The 22,516-nt window shown below is 41.1% G+C and overlaps 1 pseudogene; it reads right to left on the reverse strand.

Moving 5' to 3' along the window:
- Positions 1 to 142: 142 nt before the first annotated feature.
- LOC123990417 lies at positions 143 to 18,176 on the reverse strand (annotated as a pseudogene).
- Positions 18,177 to 22,516: the final 4,340 nt, after the last annotated feature.

Raw genomic sequence — 22,516 nt, forward strand, 5'->3', positions numbered from 1 at the left:
CCGGCAGATAATTTAAAAACAATTTCTGCTGCCTTTCAAATTACCCAAATGCCTTCATTAAATGACCCAAGTAGCTTTGTGAAGAATCCGACTGTTACTGTTAATAACACAGACCCAGGCATTTAAATACTGCAACGAGTATCTAACACCGGCTCTGAGAGACACAGACAGACAGAGTCTCAGTAAGTCCCGTGAGTCCAGATAGCCCATCTCTAAATCCTGATCAATGCACAGCCATGTAATCAAACAGGCTTTTGCAACGATTGATGCCCTTTCTGAATCTGCAATTCAAATGGAGCTTTATCATTCTGCCAAAAAAGAACCTGGCTATCACCCCCCCCCCTTCTGTCTGGGCCTGTTGACACATGAGTGCTGAGAATGTAATATTCCAGGCCTTCAACCAAAGTTCAGTTGAGGAACATTTGATAGTCATTTTAGATGTCTTTCATTGAGCTCAAAACTGGGTTGTTGAACTTAGTTGTTTGATAAGAGGCCACCCTAATGCTTAAAGGTCCAATGCATTTTTTTATCTCAATATCATATCATCAAATTTAGGTAACAATGAAATATGTTACTATGGTTGTTTTCAATTAAAACTGTCAAAAATAATAAAGAAATATCTTCTTAGCAAAGAACAATTTCTCAAGCAAGAATTTTGCTAGGACTGTCTGGGAGTGGTCTGAGTGGGGAGGAAAACTGAAAACTAGCTTTTATTGGCAGAGAGGTTTGGAACTCTTTCTTGATGTCACCAGGCAGGCAACAACTCTTTGAAAAGACAGCTGAAATTTCAGGCTGTCTTTTCAAAAAACTCTTACACTAAAAGAGAATTATAATCATTATTCTAACCTCATATTGTGGAAACATATATAAAATCACAGTTAAATCATGTTTTTTACTGCACTGGGCCAAAAATAGACTCTAAAAGGATCAGTCAACTTGGCAATGTGTGTGTATGGATGAAGTTGCTTCTTCAAACAGGAAGAAAGCATCACTGACAGATTAGAATAACTACTGTAACAGAGTACTCTCGGTATTGGGCATTCCTCAGTGGCATGATTGCAAACAGAACTATTTCCTTGCATAATAAATTACATTTATAGAATACATGAATAAAATTAGAAAATAATTTGGCCTCATTCCAGATCTGTTGAGAATAATATGTCTCTTCTGTGTACACTACTTCCCATTTGCCAATTTGAGTGACACGCATCTAATTGACATATGTCATGTTGACTAATGTATCATGGCACCAACTCCTGTCCAATAGGACCATGTCATAGATGTGTGCTCGGATAGGGTGCGTATCCATAACTGGCCATGTAGGACAAAGAAAATGTTAGGTTAACATTCCACATACTGTAGCATGCCCATGTGGGTCTTGGGAGGATTACTACTGTAGCGTAGGTAGGGGAAGTCTCACAGCCAAATATGATCCCCCTTTGGGAGCATACATCTCATGATACTCACCTAATGTCCTTCCCACTACTGCACTGATCCTCTCTGGCATCTCCTTCAAACCACGTGTCCGAGAAATATGCGAGGAGGACCACATAGAAACTAATCAGATAATATCATGTTTGATACAATCTTTTTGGAATCATTTTACATACGGGAACAAAATAGTTAACTAATGATCCAGGGATCAGAAACCCATAGGCTGTAAGCTTTAAAAACATTTAGACAAATCTCAAAACCACAGCATATGTTGGCTCAGTCCTGTTATTAAACTTCCCTCATGGGAGCCTACAACACATATCCCTTTACTTCAAGATGTATGAAAACATACCCTGAAAACAATTATACCATAAAAACGAATATATGCAAATCAATCAAGACAAGAACACTGAGAGCCCTGACAGTCAAGAAGGGAAGTGTTAGCCGTGTGTGTGTGTGTGTGTGTGTGTGTGTGTGTGTGTGTGTGTGTGTGTGTGTGTGTGTGTGTGTGTGTGTGTGTGTGTGTGTGTGTGTGTGTGTGTGTGTGTGTGTGTGTGTGTGTGTGTGTGTGTGTGTGTGTGTGTGTGTGTGTGTGTGTACACCTGACCTTGGTGTGTATCAATATCGAAGCAGAAAAGGGCAATCTGCAGTTACTACATCTATTTTTTAAGTTGTAAATTAATTATATACCGTTCCTTCAGAAAGTGTTTAGACCCCCTTCCACATTTTATTGTGTTACAGCCTGGATTCAAAATGGATTAAATATATTTTATTTCTCACCCATCTACACACAATATCCCATAATGACAAAGTGAAAACATATTTTAAGACATGTTTGCAAATGTATTGAAAATGAAATAAAGAAGTATCTGATTTGCCTAAGCATTCACACCCCTGAGTCAATACTTTGTAGAAGCATTTTTTGGACTGAACCAGGTTTTCCTCTAGGATTTTGCCATTCAATTGATTTTTCATCCTGAAAAACACCTCAGTCCATAACAATTACAAGCATACCCATAACCTGATGCAGCCACCACTATGCTTGAAAATATGGAAAGTGGTACTCATTAATGGGAATAACTAGTCAATTGCACAACTGAATGCATTCAACTGAAATGTGTATTCTGCATTTAACCAAACAACGTAATCAATGTCCACATCATCAGCACCCAGGGAGCAGTTGTGGGGGTTAATTGCCTTACGCAAGGGCATATTTCTCTACATTGTTAGCTCCAGGACTTGAACAAGCAACCTTTTGATTATGTCCCAATGCTCTAACCAGTAGACTACCTTCCACCCTAATGTGTTGTGTTGGATTTGCCCCAAACGTAATAAAAATTGAATTGCTTTGCCTCATTTTTATGAGTATTACTTCAGTGCCTTGTTGCAAACATATACTCTAAACTTGGTTTACCCCAATGTCTGTAAACAATGTAAATGTAAACAAACACGGTGTAGCTTTAAATGGTTAAAATTATAATTATAGCTCGGTCTATGAATTTGAGAATTGTTACATTGTTACATTTCTCCTGCCTCATCCCTCAGCTCTTTACCAAAACAGAGGCGGTGCGTCTGCTTGTTATTGTTTCAACCGCGGATTGGCTCTTTATGTGATTACTATTATGTGAGGTTAGCTTGTGGCTGAGAGTCTAAATATTTGTCCCACTGACTGAAAGCCTAAATCGATCACTTCAATTACAGCAATGGAGGCTCCTCAGAGGAGGAAGGGGAGGACCATCCTCCTCGCTGAATATAAAAATATATGTATATATTGATCCTTTTTAGATAAAACTATACTAAATATATTCACATGTAATTAAATAATTGATTAAAACACACTGCTTTGTAATGAAGGTCTACAGTAGCCTCAGCAGCACTCTGTAGTGTAGGGTATAGCACCATGGTGTCGCTGGAGGACAGCTAGCTTTCGTCCATTTTGCATTCACAGTATTGATTGAAACTTCTTTGATCAAAACTATATTTCCTTACATGTACTTAACAAGAACCTGCTAATAAGGAATACATTTGTTACACCCATTCTGAATCAAACACGTCTGATGAGCAACACGCAGCCATGGTTTCCCCCATTGTATTTGAAATGCAGATAAAGTGAGTTTGTCTGCTAATCAGTGTTGTGGGGAATAGGCTACACAAACACGTTGTCTGTTTCGATTCATATTATGTCTTGGTTCATTTGACATATGAATCTTCCTATACTTAAATTCAAATGATTACCTAACACGTCATATTACTGCTGAAACACATCACGTCTATCTGAATGTCCCACTCTATTATTTGCATAATATGTCATGATGCATGACAATCTTGCGACAGCCTGCACCTTGCACGTACAGTATATACCCATATATACATTCATGTAAAGATATCCATGAGCTTTTGGGGACAGCTGTCCCACAATATATCTGTATTAAAACAATGAACATTCTGCTGAGTTTGGCCATTTCGCAGAGACTCCTTTCCTTCTCAACAAACATTTGATTTAAATATTTGTCACACTGATTTAATGATTCCCTGTGGACCGTGCAGGTCATGAAATTGCTCTGCTAACAACAACATTTCTGCTGATGTGAGGTAATTTGTGCAGAATATAATAACCAGGTTTATTGGTGTGGGAGGAGAGAAGATATGACAGACTAATCGCTACACACACACACAGACTGACAGTACATGGAAGAACACACATACATGCACGTGTGCAAACACACGCACGGACAGACAGACAGACAGACAGACAGACAGACAGACAGACAGACAGACAGACAGACAGACAGACAGACAGACAGACAGACAGACAGACAGACAGACAGACAGACAGACAGACAGACAGACAGACAGACAGACAGACAGACAGACAGACAGACAGACAGACAGACAGACAGACAGACAGACAGACAGACAGACAGACAGGCAGACAGGCAGACAGGCAGGCACTATTTTTGTTGAGAATCACTAGTTTTTTTGCCTTTAAAAATGTCCCAATAAACAAGTAAAGAAAATATGGACAAAATGTAATAAATTATTCAAACAAGCAAATGTTTCCAGATACCGTTTAGGCCAGTGTTTGACTGTATGGGAATTCATTGGCCACCATTTCCCCCCTGCGTTCAGGGTAACAGTATGTTGTTAGGGTCTGATTATGTACTAATTCTAATTAGATATGAGCTCCAAACCTAGGGTGACATCCACCCAGACTTTCCCTTCTGTAATGAGTCCCACTGGACTGGACTGGAGCATCCAGATTCCACACCTATAATAGGAGGAGAGAAATAATAGCCAGGCCTGATAAAGGAGGACAAAGTTAGTCAGTGAAGGAAGGGGAAACAAAATAATGGAAAAACTTTGGGGACACTTTACTTAAAGATCATAGGAATAATACTTTATTACCTATTGGAAGCTTGTTATGGTGTCTTATTGTAAGGCGTAGAATAATGGTATGTCTCTGTACAGCCTGGTCAGCAACATTAGACTGCTACAGATGTAGGATCTTAATTTGATCGACCCTGTTGCAGGAGAACTTTCCTGCAATGCAGAACATTTTAAACTTAGTAACTTAGTAGTGTATTAGAGGTTTAAAAAGGCTTATGAAGTAATTCTAATTTTACTGTTGCTTCAGAACTAGTTTCCTGCTGTTTCCTGGCTCAAATTGAGATCCTACATCTGTATACTTAACGTTTCTCCAAGGTATGTCAGGAGCAGCTAAGTAAATGTTCAACTGAATCAAAATGGCTGTTATTTAGTCAGGTATCAAGAGCTTACGGGCACTTTTAACAGTTATACTGTAATAGCCATACCCAATGTTGAGTAACTCATTGGAACTCACCATGTTATTTGACAAAGCCTCACATTTTTCTGTCCACTGGTTTCACAGCATAGACAAATGACAGTTCAGTTTGACACATTGCTCAATGGCCAGGGCTACATCCCTCTTGTCTGGCATCAGCACCCGGCTTCCCTCTGCAACTTCCATCCACCATGTCATTTCAGATAGACTTTTTTTTATACAATGAACTGCCAAGAAAAGATGTCATCATGGATAGCGATTCCTCTTTGTCAGGGTACATACCACACTGATGGTGGAACTCCTTTGTCAAAAGCCTGCTCAAATACTAAATGATCACTTTGAAAGATATAGTGTTTGATCTGTGATAGTCTTGTGGGAGATTAATGCAATGCATTATGTTAATTGTTTAACTCAGGAACCACAACTGCATATTAGTGTACAACAGGGCAATTTTAAAGATATGACAGTATAGAACCACTATACAGTCATTTCTACAGTAGACAGTGGTTCTATGCAGAGCTCCCGCTCAGCCCAGTCAAAACTGTTCGCTGCCCTGGCCCCCCAATGGTGGAACAAACTCCCTCACGACGCCAGGACAGCGGAGTCAATCACCACCTTCCGGAGACACCTGAAACCCCACCTCTTTAAGGAATACCTAGGATAGGTTAAGTAATCCCTCTCACCCCACCCCCCCTAAGTTTTAGATGCACTATTGTTAAGTGACTGTCCCACTGGATGTCATAAGGTGAATGCACCAATTTGTAAGTCGCTCTGGATAAGAGCGTCTGCTAAATGACTTAAATGTAATGTAAATGTAGTAGACACTGGTTCTATACAGACATTACAGTAGACAGTGGTTCTATGCAGACATTACAGTAGACTGTGGTTCTATGCAGACATTATAGTAGACAGTGGTTCTATGCAGACATTACGACAGTGGACAGTGGTTCTATGCAGACATTACTACAGTAGACACTGGTTCTATACAGACATTACAGTAGACAGTGGTTCTATGCAGACATTACTACAGTAGACACTGGTTCTATACAGACATTACAGTAGACAGTGGTTCTATGCAGACATTACTACAGTAGACACTGGTTCTATACAGACATTACAGTAGACAGTGGTTCTATGCAGACATTACAGTAGACTGTGGTTCTATGCAGACATTATAGTAGACAGTGGTTCTATGCAGACATTACGACAGTGGACAGTGGTTCTATGCAGACATTACTACAGTAGACAGTGGTTCTATGCAGACATTATAGTAGACAGTGGTTCTATGCAGACATTATAGTAGACAGTGGTTCTATGCAGACATTATAGTAGACAGTGGTTCTATGCAGACATTATAGTAGACAGTGGTTCTATGCAGACATTACTACATTAGACAGTGGTTCTATACAGACATTACTACAGTGGACAGTGGTACTATGCAGACATTATAGTAGACAGTGGTTCTATGCAGACATTACTACAGTGGACAGTGGTTCTATGCAGACATTATAGCAGACAGTGGTTCTATGCAGACATTACTACAGTAGACAGTGGTTCTATGCAGACATTACTACATTAGACAGTGGTTCTATGCAAACATTACTACATTAGACAGTGGTTCTATGCAGACATTATAGTAGACAGTGGTTCTATACAGACATTACTACATTAGACAGTGGTTCTATGCAGACATTACTACATTAGACAGTGGTTCTATACAGACATTACTACATTAGACAGTGGTTCTATGCAGACATTATAGTAGACAGTGGTTCTATACAGACATTACTACATTAGACAGTGGTTCTATGCAGACATTACTACATTAGACAGTGGTTCTATACAGACATTACTACAGTAGACAGTGGTTCTATGCAGACATAGTAGACAGTGGTTCTATGCAGACATTACTACATTAGACAGTGGTTCTATGCAGACATTACTACATTAGACAGTGGTTCTATGCAGACATTACTACAGTGGACAGTGGTTCTATGCAGACATTACAGTAGACAGTGGTTCTATACAGACATTACTACAGTAGACAGTGGTTCTATGCAGACATAGTAGACAGTAGTTCTATACAGACATTACTACATTAGACAGTGGTTCTATACAGACATTACTACAGTAGACAGTGGTTCTATGCAGACATAGTAGACAGTGGTTCTATGCAGACATTACTACATTAGACAGTGGTTCTATGCAGACATTACTACAGTGGACAGTGGTTCTATGCAGACATTACAGTAGACAGTGGTTCTATGCAGACATTACTACATTAGACAGTGGTTCTATGCAGACATTACTACATTAGACAGTGGTTCTATGCAGACATTACTACATTAGACAGTGGTTCTATACAGACATTACTACATTAGACAGTGGTTCTATACAGACATTACTACATTAGACAGTGGTTCTATACAGACATTACTACATTAGACAGTGGTTCTATGCAGACATTACTACAGTAGACAGTGGTTCTATGCAGACATTATAGTAGACAGTGGTTCTATGCAGACATTACTACAGTGGACAGTGGTTCTATGCAGACATTACTACATTAGACAGTGGTTCTATACAGACATTACTACATTAGCCAGTGGTTCTATGCAGACATAGTAGACAGTGGTTCTATGCAGACATTACTACATTAGACAGTGGTTCTATGCAGACATTACTACATTAGACAGTGGTTCTATGCAGACATTACTACATTAGACAGTGGTTCTATACAGACATTACTACATTAGACAGTGGTTCTATGCAGACATTATAGTAGACAGTGGTTCTATACAGACATTACTACATTAGACAGTGGTTCTATGCAGACATTATAGTAGACAGTGGTTCTATACAGACATTACTACATTAGACAGTGGTTCTATGCAGACATTACTACATTAGACAGTGGTTCTATACAGACATTACTACAGTAGACAGTGGTTCTATGCAGACATAGTAGACAGTGGTTCTATGCAGACATTACTACATTAGACAGTGGTTCTATGCAGACATTACTACATTAGACAGTGGTTCTATGCAGACATTACTACAGTGGACAGTGGTTCTATGCAGACATTACAGTAGACAGTGGTTCTATACAGACATTACTACAGTAGACAGTGGTTCTATGCAGACATAGTAGACAGTAGTTCTATACAGACATTACTACATTAGACAGTGGTTCTATACAGACATTACTACAGTAGACAGTGGTTCTATGCAGACATAGTAGACAGTGGTTCTATGCAGACATTACTACATTAGACAGTGGTTCTATGCAGACATTACTACAGTGGACAGTGGTTCTATGCAGACATTACAGTAGACAGTGGTTCTATGCAGACATTACTACATTAGACAGTGGTTCTATGCAGACATTACTACATTAGACAGTGGTTCTATGCAGACATTACTACATTAGACAGTGGTTCTATACAGACATTACTACATTAGACAGTGGTTCTATACAGACATTACTACATTAGACAGTGGTTCTATACAGACATTACTACATTAGACAGTGGTTCTATGCAGACATTACTACAGTAGACAGTGGTTCTATGCAGACATTATAGTAGACAGTGGTTCTATGCAGACATTACTACAGTGGACAGTGGTTCTATGCAGACATTACTACATTAGACAGTGGTTCTATACAGACATTACTACATTAGCCAGTGGTTCTATGCAGACATAGTAGACAGTGGTTCTATGCAGACATTACTACATTAGACAGTGGTTCTATGCAGACATTACTACATTAGACAGTGGTTCTATACAGACATTACTACATTAGACAGTGGTTCTATACAGACATTACTACATTAGACAGTGGTTCTATGCAGACATTACTACATTAGACAGTGGTTCTATACAGACATTACTACATTAGACAGTGGTTCTATACAGACATTACTACATTAGACAGTGGTTCTATACAGACATTACTACATTAGACAGTGGTTCTATACAGACATTACTACATTAGACAGTGGTTCTATGCAGACATTACTACATTAGACAGTGGTTCTATACAGACATTACTACATTAGACAGTGGTTCTATACAGACATTACTACATTAGACAGCGATTCTATACAGACATTACTACATTAGACAGTGGTTCTATGCAGACATTACTACAGTAGACAGCGATTCTATAAAATAAAATCACATCCAGTTTTATTGGTCACATATACGTGTTTAACACGTGTTATTGTGGGTGTAGCAAAATGCTTCTAGCTCCAACAGTGCAGTAATATCTAACAAGTAATATCTAACACTTACACAACATACAGTATACCCAATACACACAAATCTAGTAAAGGAATGGAACTAAGAATATGTAAACATAGACGAGCAAACGGGGACCCGAACCAGCGATCCATCAGCCACCGGCCCAAACAGAAAACAATGCAAAAAACAAAAGACATGAAGTACAAGAAAAATCATAACAGCAAGGCCAACTGAATGGTATGGCACTATTTACGTGTGTGTGTGTGTGTGTGTGTGTGTGTGTGTGTGTGTGTGTGTGTGTGTGTGTGTGTGTGTGTGTGTGTGTGTGTGTGTGTGTGTGTGTGTGTGTGTGTGTGTGTGTGTGTGTGTGTGTGTGTGTGTGTGTGTGTGTCCGTGCATTTTATTTTAATGACTTTGTGTGTATATGCATGTGTACAAACACCTGCACAGCATCATCCTCAGGCAAACCAGCATTAACTGTAAAAACACTGTCCCTCAGTGTCATTTAAAAAAAAATGTTTTATTAAACTTTATTTAACCAGGTAGGCAAGTTGAGAACAAGTTCTCATTTACATTTGGAACCTGGCCAAGATAAAGCAAAGCAGTTCGACACACAACGACAGAGTTACACATGGAGTAAAACAGACATACAGTCAATAATACAGTAGAAAATAAGTCTATATACAATGTGAACAAATGAGGTGAGATAAGGGAGGTAAAGGCAAAAAATACCATGGTGGCAAAGTAAATACAATATAGCAAGTCAAACACTGGAAATGGTAGATTTGCAATGGAAGAATGTGCAAAGTAGAGATAGAAATAATGGGGTGCAAAGGAGCAAAATAAATAAATACAGTAGGGGGAGAGGTAGTTGTTTGGGCTAAATTATAGATGGGCAATGTACAGGTGCAGTAATCTGTGAGCTGCTCTGACAGCTGGTGCTTTAAGCAAGTGAGGGAGATAAGTGTTTCCAGTTTCAGAGATTTTTGTAGTTCGTTCAAGTCATTGGCAGCAGAGAACTGGAAGGAGAGGCGGCCAAAGGAATAATTTGTTTTGGGGGTGACTAGAGATATATACCTGCTGCTATGGTGACCAGCGAGCTGAGATAAGAGGGGACTTTACCTAGCAGGGTCTTGTAGATGACATGGAGCCAGTGGGTTTGGCGACGTGTATGAAGCGAGGGACAGCCAACAAGAGCGTACAGGTTGCAGTGGTGGGTAGTATATGGGGCTTTGGTGAGAAAACGGATTGCACTGTGATAGACTGCATCCAATTTATTGAGTAGGGTATTGGAGGCTATTTTGTAAATGACCTCGCCGAAGTCGAGGATCGGTAGGATGGTCAGTTTTACAAGGGTATGTTTGGCAGGATGAGTGAAGGATGCTTTGTTGCGAAATAGGAAGCCAATTCTAGATTTAACTTTGGATTGGAGATGTTTGATGTGAGTCTGGAAGGAGAGTTTACAGTTTAAACAGACACCTAGGTATTTGTAGTTGACCACATATTCTAAGTCAGAGCCATCCAGAGTAGTGATGTTGGACAGGCGGGCAGGTGCAGGCAGCGATCAGTTGAAGAGCATGCATTTAGTTTTACTTGTATTGAAGAGCAATTGAGGGCCACGGAAGGAGAGTTGTATGGCATTGAAGCTCATCTGGAGGGTTGTTAACACAGTATCCAAAGAAGGGCCAGAAGTATACCAAATGGTGTCGTCTGCGTAGAGGTGGATCAGAGACTCACAAGCAGCAAGAGCGACATCATTGATGTATACAGAGAAGAGAGTCGGTCCAATAATTGAACCCTGAGGCACCCCCATAGAGTCTTCCAGAGGCCCGGTCAACAGGCCGTCCGATTTGACACACTGAACTCTATCAGAGAAGTAGTTGGTGAACCAGGCGAAGCAATCATTTGAGAAACCAAGGCTATCGAGTCTACCAATGAGGATGTGGTGATTGACAGAGTCGAAAGCCTTGGCCGCATCAATGAATACGGCCGCACAGTATTGTTTATCATCGATGGCGGTTAAGATATTGTTTAGGATCTTGAGCGTGGCTGAGGTGTACCCATGACCAGCTCTGAAACCAGATTGCATAGCGGAGAAGGTATGGTGGGATTCAAAATTGTCGGTAATCTATTTGTTGACTTGGCTTTCGAAGACCTTAGAAAGGCAGGGTAGGATAGATATACCGTAGGTCTGTAGCAGTTTGTGTCAAGAGTGTCCCCCCCTTTGAAGAGGAGGATGGCCTCAGCTGCTTTCCAATCTTTGGGAATCTCTGACGACACGAAAGAGAGGTTGAACAGGCTAGTAATAGGGGTTGCAACAATTTCGGCAGATGATTTTAGAAAGAAAGGGTCCAGATTGTCTAGCCCGGCTGATTTGTAGGGGTCCAGATTTAGCAGCTCTTTCAGAACATCAGCTGACTGGATTTGGGAGAAGGAGAAATGGGGAAGGCTTGGGGCGAGTTGCTGTGGGGGGATACAGTGCTGTTGACCGGGGTAGGGGTAGCCAGCTGGAAAGCATGGCCAGTTGTAAAAAACATTTTTTTTTAAATGCTTATTGAAATTCTCAATTATAGTGGATTTATCGGTGGTGACTCTGTTCTGTGTTTCCAATCCTCAGTGCAGTGGGCAGCTGGGAGGAGGTGTTCTTATTCTCCATGGACTTTACAGTGTCCCATAACTTTTTTGAGTTTGTGTTGCAGGAAGCAAATTTCTGCTTGGACAAGCTAGCCTTGGCTTTTCTAACTGCCCGTGTATATTGCTTCCCCGAAAAGTTGCATATCACGGGGGCTATTCGATGCTAATGCAGAATGCCATAGGATGTTTTTGTGTTGGTTAAGGGCAGTCAAGTCTGGAGAGAACCAAGGGCTATATCTGTTCCTGGTTCTAAATTTCTTGAATGGGGCATGCATATTTAAGATGGGTATTGGGTCATGGGTCATTCAAACATACTTTTTTGTTATTTTTTATACTTTTGTATTTGACCGTCATTCTATCCCCCGCCTAGTAACTCCACTCCCACTTGTCTCCAGTTCCACAACCCTCAGCTTCCCTCAGCCCATCCCACCTATTTCTGCTGGCCACCCTCTTCAGATTTCTACACACCATATATCTTTCAACTATGCTGTGATGTTTAACATACAATTTCAATCTATCTAATCGAATACAATCCACAGATTGCGAGTTGAAGATAAATTATTTTACTAAGAGTATTAGTATATTAGTAATTGACTGACCCGGTCTCTCCAGATCTCCCAACAGTACTATTTCTAGGGTCAATTTTAGATCAATGTTATGCATGGACGAGCAATGTTACTACAGTAGACAGGGGTTCTATACAGACATTACTACATTAGACAGAGGTTCAATACAGACATTACTACAGTAGACAATTGTAATTGTAAATATGATAATAAAAACAGTTTTGTTAAACTTGTTAACTTTCCAATAAACCCACTCCCAAATCAAATTAATGATTATGACCATGTAAAAAATGTAGTGTCTATCTGTGTGCATGGGTACATGTGTGGTTGCGTACTCTCTGTGTGTGTGTGTGTGTGTGTGTGTGTGTGTGTGTGTGTGTGTGTGTGTGTGTGTGTGTGTGTGTGTGTGTGTGTGTGTGTGTGTGTGTGTGTGTGTGTGTGTGTGTGTGTGTGTGTGTGTGTGTGTGTGTGTGTGTGTGTGTGTGTGTGTGTGTGTGTGTGTGTGTGTTTGTGTGTGTAGTCTTACTGTAGAGGCCAGCATGGATCCTCCAAACCACACGGCACAGCGCGGTGTGTGTAACCACCCAGGCCTCCATGGGCTGAAAACAACATGAAAGAATACAGATTACCATCCATCCCCTGAGCCCAGTTTCTACCCTGCATCCCAATAGCTTGGACAATGTCAGATCTGTATTGCCAACTCATTGTTAAGCCAAACATGACAAAGACCATAGGAGTTGGAGGGAAAGCACACACACACCTTTATCCTTCCAAACAGATACACACACCTTTATCCTTTCTCCACTGAGCTCCTCAGTCAGTTTGACCGGTCATCTAACGACTACTTCAGGTCCCTCTGCAGCCGCCGGCCAAAGTCTCTGAACATGGTGGAACCGCCGGACAGGACAATATTCTGCTATGTGTCAGGTACAGCACTATTATAGGGCAGCAGTTTTCTAGCACATCAAAACAATGACAACCTCTTCATTCAACAGGAACTATTCAATCTGGCTTCACCAGGGTTGCAGTCAAAATCCATTTAAATTCCAGTCAATTCAAGAAGTATACTGCTTTTCAGTTAGGAAAATGTGGAATTGGGTTTACTTTCTGAATTGAAATGGAATTGATCCCAACCCTACTAAACACACAATAATCAAGAGACAGAAGTGAAGAAAAAAAGTTTCTGATCTCATGTTTAAAGGCTATGCAAGTCAGGTCTCAGAATATGGTCATTAACCAAACACAGAGACAGAGAGAGACAGAGAGAGAGAGAGATGACAAGGCTCAGGGATAACCGGACCCGCTCATTTGACCCAAATTAAATATTAACGCCCAGCATAATAGGGGATCAACCAGCGATCCTTCGTCATTACAGGTCGAGAGGTTAAATCCTTTGTTAACGAACTTTGGAGGCTTTCCTGTTGTTTAGATTGAGATGGGTTGGAATAAAAAAAGTTCCTCTCTCCTATTATTTTTCATCCTTCTTCTTCCTTCATCCCTCTTTCCAATCATGTTTTTGCCTTTCTGAAGCCATTAACTACCAGTGTCAGAGGAGATGAAAGCCCAGCAGCAGAACGTTTTACTGCAGACGACCTCCTTTCAATTTGGGCTTATAGTCCACCTCAGATGTTATGACTCTGCTGCTTGTTAGCTAGGATGGTCAATGAATTGTTAAATGTATTAAATTGTCCAGACGATTATCAGGATTTTCATTCAGGCAGTTAGCTCACTGGGCTATTACAAGTTCATTAACTTGTCTCAATGTTTCAGTGTTTTTTTGTAAATGTTTTATTTTCTATTGTTTGTGTTTGCATAATGGTTTGTTTACCAGGTTTGATCATAAGATATAATCCCTATTTTTGTTGATTTTTATATTTGTTTGTTTTCGTTGCCTTGCAGAGATGCAGTGACTGTTCTAGTATTATAACACAGATCGTCCTCTTATAAATGATGTTTTAATTTGATATGCAAATGAGTGGCACGGAGTCATAAAAATGTACAATACATGAGAGCAAGATCATTTTCACTCATTCTGTGTTAGAAGAGTTTTATGTTGTGTTGGTATTATCCAAGCTAAATGCCAAGAGATTAAGTTATCATGAAGAGTAGAAAGTGAACTGAAATGTCATTGACTGTCATTGACTAAGTCAGCTTGCGTGTTCAAGTCTGGAAGCCTTCCTTACTTCCAACCAAGGCCAACAAGGCATCTGCCAGTAAGTCAACAAGGTGCACACTGACGCCTGGTGGACAAAATATTAAAAACTATTCTCAATCCACACTTAAATTAAACACGACATTCAATAAAATGATTGTACTAAATGTATTGTAGAGCAAGTCTGACATATAAAAAAATATATATATTCCTTCTCGAATGGTTAAACTTGAAAGATATGCATTTCCCTATTTAACCACTTGAAATCGTACATTACGTGGAGGTCTTCTGACATCTATTGGACAGTTCATTATAACCTCATCGACTATTTCTGAGAAGGGCTGCATGAAATCTGGGTTGGCAACTGTAAAACACAGGAGCAGATTTAGTGGGTCTTAAAAGGGAATGTTTAAATGCATGAAATCTGGGTTGGCAACTGTAAAACACAGGAGCAGATTTAGTGGGTATTAAAAGGGAATGTTTAAATGCATGAAATCTGGGTTGGCAACTGTAAAACACAGGAGCAGATTTAGTGGGTATTAAAAGGGAATGTTTAAATGCATGAAATCTGGGTTGGCAACTGTAAAACACAGGAGCAGATTTAGTGGGTATTAAAAGGGAATGTTTAAATGAGAATAATTCAACATTTTCATTCTGCATAACAATCATTTCTGTTTTTTTTGCTGATAACTAACATGATAACAACTGGTGTTTCTTCGAAAAGACTTATTTCAAATGAGCGATTTATAAAAAATGTAATCATTATTGGGTAACAACATTAGTTGATAACTGTTGTCATGTTAGTTCTCGCTAGATACTAAAAATAGTGTAGTGTAAAATAAATGCAATCCAATATTCAGAAATCAGAATATCAATAAATAGATCTGGATTAAATAATATTTCTGGACATAGACGTTGGAAATTAACGCTTTCTATGTTGGATTCAGATTTACTGATGGCATTTATGCCTTTGTACCACTTTGTCCATTTCCCAGGGTCCTTGTCATGTTTGGTGAATTCCTTCACAATGTCTGGACTGATGTAGCAGTACCTCACTTGGGTAAAAACAAACCCATGGTACAGGGCTGTTTCTATCAGGGAAGGGATGGTAATAAATCGTCCCCTTCAGTGACGACCCGTCATAAAAAAACAAAATGGTGCCTGTTTTGCATGTTATTTGGGCATTAATACCTGTCACGTATCAGTTTGCAAACGATGTTAAAAAAAAAGATTATCATTGAGTTCATAAAGCCACATACAAACTTGGTCTCTTTTGCTTTCTTGAGTAAGGCAGCTCCAAAATGCAGGTATTTCAGCCTAACTCAGTGCTTTGTCTGTGGTGGTGGGGCAGCCAGCAGAAAATACGGAGCTTAGGTGTTGGTAATGTTCTCTAGTTGCGCCGTGATTGGCTAAGTGTTCTGTCACTCATGAGACACTACGTCACCGCAAAATCTACAGGTAGAGATCGAAAATTCAAGCCCCTTGGGTGCTGCCATAGAGTTACATTAGAAGTGCCTATCCAAGAAGGCTCAAGGTCTTTGGCCACAGATAAAATGACGTCAAATCACATTATATTATATCTACCGTAGCTTTGATTAGACTGATCATGTCAACATCATACTTTCAAAATCTTAGCTAGCAAGCTAGCAGTCATCATCATGAATCAAGTTGACAATCTACTGGCAAGTCCTTTTCAATCCTTGTCATTTGAAGAGAAATAATGAAGAGAGAAATTATAGACAAAATGCATCGGTGCTCATCAGCCATTGTTCCTAGGCCGTCATTGATAATAAGAATTTGTTCTTAACTGACTTGCCCAGTTAAATAAAGGTTTAAAAAAATATATAAAAAAATATTGGACAAAAACTTTACACAAGAAGTTGGAAATCGAAAATTCAACAATGACTGGTTTGGAAGGAATCTGTAACTAACTGCAAGCATTGCAAAGCGATCACTAGCCTGCTATTCAGTGGAGTGGGTGTGTGGTCCAAATCTGGGTGCAAGGGTCTCTTTTCCAAGCTTAAAAGGATAAAACATTCAACAAGCGGAACGGCAACACAGGATCAAACACATGGAGCTGTCTGTATTGCAGGACTTTTGATCATTTTGTGTCCTCTTGCCCTTGTAAAAGATCAGGCTCACCGGTAGGAACAAGTACTCTGGTGGGTCATTTGGAGAACTTTCCTGCTTCCCTTACTTGCACCCATTTTCATGTCATTCTGCTGTGGGGAAACCAGTCCAAATCTGTCTGGGTCCTCATTGACTCTGGGGCCGACGAGAGCGAATGGAGGAATGGAGGCACTTGCTTGAAGGGGCGGAACATCCGTTCGTTGTGTGGACCGACCACAAAAACCTGGAGTATCTCCGCACTGACAAGCACCTCAACTCCAGGCAAGCAAGATGGGCCCTGCTGTTTACCTGGTTAAATTTTTCCCTCTCCTGCCGGCCGGGGTCCAAGAACATCAAGCCAGATGCCCTGTCTCGCAGCTACAGTTACTATCTCGCAGCTACAGTTACTATCTCGCAGCTACAGTTACTATCTCACTGCTACAGTTACTATCTCGCAGCTACAGTTACTATCTCACTGCTACAGTTACTATCTCGCAGCTACAGTTACTATCTCGCAGCTACAGTTACTATCTCGCAGCTACAGTTACTATCTCGCAGCTACAGTTACTATCTCGCAGCTACAGTTACTATCTCGCAGCTACAGTTACTATCTCGCAGCTACAGTTACTGTCTCGCAGCTACAGTTACTATCTCGCAGCTACAGTTACTATCTCGCAGCTACAGTTACTATCTCGCAGCTACAGTTACTATCTCGCAGCTACAGTTACTATCTCGCAGCTACAGTTACTATCTCGCAGCTACAGTTACTATCTCGCAGCTACAGTTACTATCTCGCAGCTATAACCCCACAGTTAACATCCCGGATTTACACACATATTCAGTGAGTGAGTTTATAAGAAAGTGCATTTAAAACCTACCCTATCCAGAAACTGTGGATTGATGGCAGCATTCAATCCTACCCCTCTTCCCCGTCTCATCGATGGCCAACTGGCATACACAGTGAAGCGTCTCCTGAAGGTTCAACCTCGGGGCAGGTGGTTCCAGTACCTGGTTGACTGGGAGGGTTATGGTCCGGAGGAGAGGTGCTAGAGATATCCTGGACCCAGATCTCATTGCTGATTTCCAATGCCAGCACCCCGGTCAACCAGGTATGCACCCAGGTGGGACGCCAGGTGGCGCCCCTAGAGGAGGGGGGTACTGTCACACCCTGATCTGTTTCACCTGTCTTTGTGCTTGTCTCCACACCCTTCCAGGTGTCGCCAATCTTCCCCATTATCTCCAATGTATTTACCTGTGTTCTCTGTTTGTCTGTGGCCAGTTTATTTTGTTTTGTGAAACCTACCAGCATAGTTCTAGTTCCTGTTTTCTAGTTTTGACCTTTCTGCCTGCCCTGACCCTGAGTCTCCCTGTTGTTCTGGACCTTTTAAACCCTATCTGGATTACTGACCTCTGCCTGCCCTTGACCTGTTGTTTTGCCCCTGTATAAGTAATACACTTTGTTACTTTGACACTGTCTTTTTTATTTTTATTTTTTTATTTCACCTTTTTAGGCTAGTTGAGAACAGGTTCTCATTTGCAACTGCGACCTGGCCAAGATAAAGCATAGCAGTGTGAACAGACAACACAGAGTTACACATGGAGTAAACAATTAACAAGTCAATAACACAGAGAAAAAAGGGGAGTCTATATACAATGTGTGCAAAAGGCATGAGGAGGTAGGCGAATAATTACAATATTGCAGATTAACACTGGAGTGATAAATGATCAGATGATCATGTACAGGTACATTTACATTTACATTTAAGTCATTTAGCAGACGCTCTTATCCAGAGTGACTTACAAATTGGTGCATTCACCTTATGACATCCAGTGGAACAGTCACTTTACAATAGTGCATCTAAATCTTAAAGGGGGGGGGGGTGAGAAGGATTACTTATCCTATCCTAGGTATTCCTTAAAGAGGTAGAGATATTGGTGTGCAAAAGAGCAGAAAAGTAAATAAATAAAAACTGTGGGGATGAGGTAGGTGAAAATGGGTGTGCTATTTACCAATAGATTATGTACAGCTGCAGCGATCGGTTAGCTGCTCAGCTAGCTGATGTTTGAAGTTGGTGAGGGAGATAAAAGTCTCCAACTTCAGCGATTTTTGCAATTCGTTCCAGTCACAGGCAGCAGAGTACTGGAATGAAAGGCGGCCGAATGAGGTGTTGGCTTTAGGGATGATCAATGAGATACACCTGCTGGAGCGCGTGCTACGGATGGGTGTTGCCATCGTGACCAGTGAGCTGAGATAAGGCGGAGCTTTGCCTAGCATGGCCTTGTAGATGACCTGGAGCCAGTGGGTCTGGCGACGAATATGTAGCGAGGGCCAGCTGACTAGAGCATACAAGTCGCAGTGGTGGGTAGTATAAGGTGCTTTAGTGACAAAACGGATGGCACTGTGATAAACTGCATCCAGTTTGCTGAGTAGAGTGTTGCTAGGGGCCCAAGCGCCTCCTCGCGGCTGAGCGACACCTTCGGAGACAGCTGGGGCTCTATCCCTATTGCGGACAGGAGGGGCACCAGCTTCAGCAGTGTCGAGCAGAGGGACGGTCCCGTGATCATCCCTGTCCAGGGTTTGGCGTGAGTAGACGGATGTCCCTTTCTAGTTTCTATATCACTAGCTGGATGTCCCTCATATGTTGTATCTACAGCTCTAGTGGACTCCGGTGCCACAGGGAATTTCCTTGACCAGGCCCTTGCCTACTCACTAAACATCTCTGCATACTCTCCTCTCCATTTCCGGTTCAAGCGTTGGATGGCTTGTAGCATCATACCCAAGAAGACTCGAGGCTGTAATCGCTGCCAAAGGTGCTTCAACAAAGTACTGAGTAAATGGTATGAATACTTATGTAAATGTCATATTTAATTTTTTTAAATAAATTAGCCGAAAACTTTTAACAACCTGTTTTTGCTTTGTCGTTATGGGGTATAGTGTGTAGATTCATGAGGGGGGAAAACAATTTAATACATTTTAGAATAAGGCTGTAACATAACAAAATGTGGAAAAAGTCAAGGTGTCTGAATACTTTCCGAATCCACTGTATGCATCAGGAAAGCATTCCCTTCCTTATCATCACTGCACATATGCACAAAGACATCTTCGATCTCCCTTCAACATCATAACCCCACCATCTCCTGGTCGAGGATGAGAATCACCTTCTGGGCACCAGAATGCTGGAGGAGCTGATTTCCCTCACCTTGTGGTGCCCGCTACCTGCCCACCTGAATGGATCTACGTCCCCTCGGATGTAAGGGATAGGCTGTTGACCTGGGCGCACACATTCCTCACCGCTGGACACCCAGGTATCACTCACACATTCACTCCATCTCTGTGAAATACAGGTGGCCCACCTTGACGCAGGACGTGGCTCACTTTATCAACTCATGCTCAGTATGTGCCCAAAAAAAATCAGGGAAGCTCCATCCCTTTCTGCGTCCTTTCCACGTCCCTGGTCTCATCTGTCCATTGACTTTGTCACCGATCATCCCTCCTCTAACATTTTCACCCCCATTCTGGTGGTTATGGACAGATTCTCTAAATCATGCCATTTTATTCCTCTCCCTGGTCTTCCTATCGCTTTCCAGGTCGCTGAAGCACTGTTTCAGCAGGTTTTCTGGTACTATGGCCTTCCGGAGGACATAGTCTCTGACCGTGGCCTAGAATTCAGGTTACGGGTATGGAAGGCGTGGAAGGGACAACCTTGAAAATGTTAATCTTGTCTTTTGTGTCATAAATAATCCTTGGTTCATGCCTGTGCTTGGTACAGATATGGGGGGGGGGGGTGCAACATGACACTCTCCTTAGGACCATCTGGCAGAAGTCTCAAAATATGTTCTATAAGTTAAGATAGGAGACGGTGACAGACACATACAGGAACCAACCCTATGTAACTTGTCTGTGTAAGCAGAATATGAGAGATCTAACGGAACTGCCCCGATTGAGCTCACTGCAGACCGGTACTTTATGCATCTAAGTTTGACTGTGATCTCTCCAGCTTGCTGTTAATAAACAATGATTAATTTAAGATCAACTTTGAGTGTAGATTTTCCACAACACACTTGAAGCTATTTTCTTTTTGTTGAAACAGTTGCTTATTTTTGTTTGTTTAAAAGATCCTTCACCTGTGACAGAGAGACACCGCTGTCTTCAACGGTACTCCTGCCGGCTTTGGTCTTTGTCACGGTAACAACGTAGGTTACACTGTTACTCCTTGCAGTTCCAGACAGGGCAGGTCACAGGGAAGATTGAAAACAACAACAACAAACAGCAGGGGTCTAGACAGCACAAGCCCAGGACAATCCTTGGTCCCAGCCACAATGGCTAACCGTGTCAGGGGCTGCAGTCAAGCCCTCAAGAAAACTCTGCTAGCTTGATAGGCAAGCTACTTATTTTCCACCATAATTAGCAAATAAATTCATTAAAAATCCTACAATGTGATTTTCTGGATTTTTCCCCCTCATTTTGTCTGTCATAGTTTAAGTGAAAATTACAGGCCTCTCATCTTTTTAAGTGGGAGAACTTGCACAATTGGTGGCTGACTAAATACTTTTTTACCCCACTGTATGTAGAGACTGGGTGTATTGATACACCATCCAGAGTTTAATGAATAACTTCACCATGCTCAAAGGGATATTAAATGTCTGCTATTTTTCTTTTTACCCATCTACCAATAGGTGCCCTTCTTTGGGAGGCATTGGAAAATCTCACTGGTCTTTGTAGTTGAATCTGTGTTTGAAATTCACTGCTCGACTGAGGGACCTTACAGATACGTGTATGTGTGTGGTACAGAGATGAGGTAGTCCAAAAATCCCAAAATCATGTTAAACACTACTATTGCACACAGTGAGTCCATGCAAAAACAGTTCTAAAGACATAATTCCACTTTGACTTTATGGGGTATTGTAGGCCAGTGACACAAAATCTTAATTTTAAATTCAGGCAACAACATGTGCAAAAGTCAAGGGGTATGAATGCTTTTGTAACAGAATAACTTTACGTGCTTCCCCTCGCCCATACCCGGGCGCGAACCAGGGACCCTCTGCACACATCGACAACAGTCACCCTCGAAGCATCATTACCCATCGCTCCACAAAAGCCGCGGCCCTTGCAGAGCAAGGGGAACTACTACTTCAAGGTCTCAGAGCAAGTGACGTAACCGATTGAAACGCTATTTAGCGCGCACCGCTAACTAAGCTAGCCGTTTCACATCCGTTACACTTTCTGAAGGCACTGTATTTATGGTCTGTACCACGGAAAAAGCAGAATGCATTTGGCAATATTTTCTATCCCAATCAATTTGCAATAAATATTTCAGAAACAACCGAAACATTTTGTAATTAGTTCCCTATTATATATTCACAACACCAGGTTGTGTCTCGACCCCAGCCTTTCTGATTAAGTATAACTTCCTGTTTAACCATGCTAATTCATCATGGAGGAAAAAGTCATCTCCTCTAAAATTGATATTGTTACTCAAAACATGCAGTGGTTTAATTAATAGAGTCCTTAACTAATGTACTGCCTACTGGCTGAGTTATTCATCACGTTAATCACACCTGTGAGTGTACAGG

This window comes from Oncorhynchus gorbuscha, linkage group LG12 (genome assembly GCF_021184085.1).
Source record: "Oncorhynchus gorbuscha isolate QuinsamMale2020 ecotype Even-year linkage group LG12, OgorEven_v1.0, whole genome shotgun sequence".
NCBI classification, from domain to species: domain Eukaryota; kingdom Metazoa; phylum Chordata; class Actinopteri; order Salmoniformes; family Salmonidae; genus Oncorhynchus; species Oncorhynchus gorbuscha.